Source organism: Zalophus californianus, chromosome 6 (assembly GCF_009762305.2).
Source record: "Zalophus californianus isolate mZalCal1 chromosome 6, mZalCal1.pri.v2, whole genome shotgun sequence".
Classification (NCBI taxonomy): Eukaryota; Metazoa; Chordata; class Mammalia; order Carnivora; family Otariidae; genus Zalophus; species Zalophus californianus.
In genome coordinates this window covers 41184357-41190035 of record NC_045600.1, presented here as the reverse complement: position 1 = coordinate 41190035, position 5679 = coordinate 41184357, and the positions used below count along the sequence as shown (strand labels likewise).

At 40.8% G+C, this 5679-nt stretch overlaps 1 non-coding gene across 1 annotated transcript; it reads right to left on the bottom strand.

Annotated features, from left to right (window-relative positions):
- Nucleotides 1-4926: 4926 nt before the first annotated feature.
- On the bottom strand, nt 4927-4999 carry TRNAK-CUU. Its single transcript has one exon. It is a non-coding gene; the product is annotated as a tRNA-Lys (tRNA).
- Nucleotides 5000-5679: the final 680 nt, after the last annotated feature.

The window sequence follows — 5679 nt, the reverse complement described above, 5'->3', positions numbered from 1 at the left end:
TTTAATTTTGTAAGTTTGTTATATAGTTTACAAAAAGAATAATAACGTTGTCCCTCCACAGTTCACATAATCTGCCCTGCGCATTGGAGAATCCATCAGTCTCATTATTTTTAGCAGTTGTTTCATTTAAAGAAGAAATAATGTTATTATTACCAGGTATTTCAAATATTAACATGGGTCTCTTTCTTCAAATCCTTTTGTTTTGGTATTTATCTGTCCATGTTAGAATGCTACTTTTCCAGGAATATATTTGACCCTTTGGACTGAGAATGTTTAGTAGATTAGGTAGACATTTGTTAAGCAAAGTATGGAAATGTTTCCTTTTTAACTTTACAGTTTCTTTATGAATAATTCTACATTTCTAAGAGGAAAGATATTTCATTTTTATGCGAAGATATTTCATTTTATGTATTTTTATGAAACTGCTTTATAAACATGTATTCATAATGTTTTTAATCTCTTTTGTACTTTTTATCTTCTCAGGATAGGGGTTCTTGGAAATGTGTACTCAGTCACTGTTTAATTTTAATTTTTATTTGTTCTTGATTTGTTTTTAACAAACTACCTCTTACTGAAATTTTGCTGGTTTTATTCTTTCCAGGTGCCTGTGAAAGTACATACACCTATTCCTGAAGAATGTACTCATATTCCTGAAGACAGAGTAGGAATTGATACATTTTCTGGACTGTATAACCCATGTCCATTCTTACTTATAGTTTAATCATTTTTGATTGTCCTTTTTGTGTCCTTCCTAGTTTTGCCATATACTTTATGTGTGAAGATACCAGCACCAACTAACACTTGAAAGAGCTGGTTCCTGGCATTAAGAATAGGAAAGAATTTAAGGGGAAAAAAAAAAAAGGAAGAACTGGTGTGTATGTGTGTGTGTGTGTGTGCATTTAAAAACACTAGCTGTACTTGGTCACCATGTACTACTACGATAGCACAAGACTAAGATTCATTCAGTATTTATTGACTGTCTGCTGTGTGTATAGTATAGTTTCAGACACTGTAAGTGCTACAACAGTAAGACATGGACCTTTACCCTTAGGAGGTTTTCAGATTAACAGAAGTGGCTGGTACACAACTGATGATACAGACAGAATGTGGTAGCAGCCTTAAGGATACCATCTGCTTGTTATTGATGTAGTTAACTTTTTTTTTTCATGTAAATAATATTTGGGTTTTTTTTTAATTCAATAAGTCAACATATAGTACATCATCAGTTTCAGATGTAGGGTTCAATAATTCATGAGTTGTATATAACACCCAGTACTGATCACATCACGTGCCTCCCTTAACACCCACCACCCGGTTACCCCATCCCTCAACCCATCTCCGGATGTAGTTAATTCTGAGCAGGGAGTTGAAGAAAGCTATATACTTGCACCCTTGTTCCTGAAGGATGAGTAGAATTTTAATAATTGGAGTTACTCCAGTCTATGTGAACTGAATTCTCTCTACAAAATCTTAAAACATTTGGCGTTGGGATGAAGCATTGCTAATTATAATTTAGGGTTGGGTCATGAAGAACTTGAAAACTATATTAAAAGCAGTGACTAAAACTATGAAAGATCACTTTTGCCATCCAGTTTCCTAATATATTCATTCTGAAAAGTGAGGTTCTTTTATCCTTTGGACCTGTCACTCTTCGATAGCACCCTTCCCCCAAAGTTGTCATTTTCCCCCTAGGCACATATCTATAACTGATGCACTTACAACTTTCACCTTGTAATTGTCTCTACACAGGTTTTATCTTTTCTGGGATGTAAGCTCTGTAAGAACAAAGCCCCTTTACTTCTTAACTTTGAAAGCTCTCAGTGGGATTGCCAGAAGTAGGTGCACCCTTAGTTGTCAGGAGTATGGATTCACTAGTAACGTGATTTTTTGAAATTCTGTTGAATGAAGAGGTTTTTCATCACTGAAGAGTATGAAAAAGATCTCTGACTAAAATACAGACTTATAGGTAGGTAGCTATAAAGTGACAGATACCTATTGGTTGAGGTTAAGGAATGGAGCCCTCTGTTAGGGGTTGAATTGTGTGCTGCAGAAAGATACGTTGAAGTCCTAACCTCCAGTACCTGTGAATATGGCCTTATTTGGAAATAGAGTCTTTGCAGATACAATCAAATTAACATGAGGTCATCATGGTAGACCCTAACCCGATATGCCGGTATCCTTACAAGGTGAGGGGAATGCCATGTGAGACAGGTACACAGGGAGAAAACAGGTAATAACCAAGGTGGAAATGGGAGTTCTGCAGCTGCGAGCCAGGGAACACCAAGGATTGCTGGTGACACCAGAAACAAGCATAAAATGTTCAAGAGAGCCTGTCAGAGCTTGACTCAGTGTACACCTCGATTTTAAGCTTCTAGCTTCCAGAACTGTGAGACAATAAATTTCCATTGTTTTAAGCCACCCAGTTTGTAGTACTTTGTTAGAGCAGCCCAGGGGAACTAATACACCCTACTTAATTCACCAGTTCAGCGTGTATTTATTGAACATCTGCCAGATACTAATTTAGGTGCTTGCGATACATTAATGAGCCAAGACAAAAATCTCCCGCTGGAAGGGGTGGAGAAAGTGAAGAAACATAGTAACTTAGAAAATAACTTTCGGGGAAAAACAGTGTAGGGTAAAGTAGATGGTGGGGTAGTTGCTGATTAGAACAGTGGTTAGGGTTGGGCTCATTTATGACTTGAACAAAGAGAAGTTAGGCAAGTGTGATGTAAATACATATTTGGTCTCTGCCCCTGGTTCCTGACACAGAGCTCCCTAAAACCCTCGTAATTTCCTGTGTGATGGGGGTTTAGGAGCATCTCAGAAATCCTAAATCCCTTGGAATTTCTTGGGTAATAGGAGTGTCTTTTTTCTAATGAGACAATTCTTGATGGGTTCCTGGATCACTTCTGGATGAGGGGCTGTTCACCAGAAAGACCCAAGCCACAGAAGCTTAGAACTTTTGCACATGCACACACACCCTGTCTTCTAGGGAGAGGAGAGGGATGGGAAATTGAGTTAATAATCATGCCTACCTCTTGAAGCCTCCATTAAAAATCCCTAACCTGCAGGGTTCAGAGAGCTCCCAGGATGGTGAACACATCCCAGGCACTGGGAGGGGCATGTGCCAGAAGACAGCATGGAAGCCTTGCCTCGGTAAGGAAGGCACCTCTTCCATGCCGCGGTTCTGCGTTGTAGCCATAATAAACCAGGAATAAGTAAACTTTTTCCGAGTTCTGTGAGCCATTCTAGGAAATTATCAACCTGGAGGAGAGGATTATGGGAATCCCTGATTTTCAGCCAATTGGTCAGAAGTGTAGGAGGCCTGGGATCGCATTGCAGACTCACAGAAAATCCACTTGAGACAAATCGGTCACTGTCCAACTGGAAACAGCAAACATCTTGCTAAATGAGTGACTTTACCAATCTCAGCTTTATCCCTATTTTAGTCTATTCTTCCTATTAATAAGTTTTATGGAGATGGTAGAATTGCCCTTGCTTTTGAGAACACCGAAGCCAGAAGGGGCCCTCACTTGTTAGGGGTCCCCACCCCCGCAAAATGACCCGAGGAAAGCCCAGATCCTATAATAGGTTCTTTTTTTTTTTTTTTTTTTAAAGATTTCATCCATTTATTTGACAGACACAGCGAGAGAGGGAGAGGCAGGCTTCCCGCGGAGCGGGGAGCCCGGTGCGGGGCCCGGTGCGGGGCCCGGTGCGGGGCCCGATCCCAGGGACCCGAGCCGAAGGCAGACGCCTAACGACTGAGCCACCCAGGCGCCCCTATGATAGGTTCTTTCTAACACCCTCATAACAGACAGCCCACATCCCTCTATGCGATGTATAATAAACCAAACTGGTTCAACTACAGGTGTGGTTTTTTGGTCTTTTTTGAAGGGGATGGGAGACGAATGGTGAGCGTAGACACTGCAGAGAAATAGAATAGTAACCGCCTGCGGGAAAATTAGGTCAAAGGTTTTGTTCTAAGATAAAGAAAAGCATGTTTGTTGAAGGAAGGGAGAGGAAAAAAGGGTCGTTTAGTAGGAGGAAAGCCGGTGGATAACATGCGGAGGTATAGGCACCGGTGCTTTAGGTGCGGTTGGCTTGGGTTGGGAGCCCGGATCGTGCCCGTCTTGGCGGGGTCAGTGAGCTCCTGGGACCCGCCTTCGGGCGGCGTGCTTTCTCTTTCAGATCACTTCAAACTTAGCGGGGAAGAAGGCGGAAGTCCTGCCTCCCCAAACACCTAATCGCCTCTCCGAATTTTCACACCTCCGTTCTCTTGTGCCTCTGTGTCAAAGAGCCTCACCTTTAACAATACTAACCTCCCAATTTCCACCCAATTGGATGGATGGATCCCAAGTACAGTCCCAGGAACAATGGGAGAAAATTTGATGCATGCACGGTCTACGTAGAGCCGACCACAGAAAGAAACTTTTCTCACGGTGTTACTTCTTTATTCCTCCAGGGGGTATTCCTCGCCCGCCTCCCGTCCCTTTCCTTAGGATACGCCCTATATTGAGAGGAAGAAAACATAAAATAGACGTGAAAGGAAGACAGCTTTTACACAGGGTGTTGGAAAGTTCTTGGAAAGCTGCCAAAATTGGCGCTCATCATTTTGTTCTGACAAAAGGAAAAATCGCCCTCTACCAACAGCTATGCAAGTATGCACAGTAACACAGAAAACCAGTCTCGACTTTAAACCGTTAAGGTGGCGGTTCGGGGAGGCGTCGCGGAGGAGAAACGTTTACTTTCAAGTGCGCAAGCGTGAGACCTGTTTTGTTTGCAAAATGAAGTCTTTTTTCCATAGATTTGGCTAATGTTGAAAGTATTTGCATTAATTTGGTGTAGAGACCTCTCCTTAGTTATAATACTTTGGAGAAACCCCAAAATGTTTAGGTGACTATAAAAACTATCCAACTCCAAAACGCTCGCCCAACGTGGGGCTCGAACCCACGACCCTGGGATTAAGAGTCCCATGCTCTACCGACTGAGCTAGCCGGGCGTCTGAAAAGCGTGCGCGTTTTTCTGTCTCTTGGAGTATTCAAGTACATTTGCTTTTCCCCCACCATTATTTTTATTCATAAAAGAATTTTGTAACATATTATTACATAAGCACTTCCGAATTATTTTTAAGAATCTTTTAAAACATTTCTTTAATTGTTCTTAGGTTTAATATTTAAAAAAATTTTTTTAGATTTAATAATTTTTATTGCATGTGTAGCCCAAGATCACTTAAAACTTATGCAAGTCTATATTATTACAGAGTCAATGAATCTTTTTTCTTAAGTGTTTTAAAATATTTACTGCCAAATGTGTTATATTCTTCGCAGAAACACTTATTAAGGCTATCGACTTTCTACCAAAAGGCAAATTGGACTCCTACAATTTGGGGGGCAACATTAGAAAACAAAGTCCAACCTCTGTGATGTTAGTTTCACTGAAGAACAGTAGCGCTTAGCTATTTTTCCTTTAATAAGATCTAGCCAAGGAGAGTTAAATTGAGGAAGCGGATTCTGGTTCAATTAAAATAAGATCTCTTTCCAGTAACTGCCTGACAATGGAGTCAAGACTCTCAGAGGTTGTTAGTACCACCCACTTCAAATGACAGAGGCTGGGATGAAAGGGTTATAGAATCACTGAATCCTATGGTAAAGAATATTATTTCTAAGAGGAAAAGAGAGA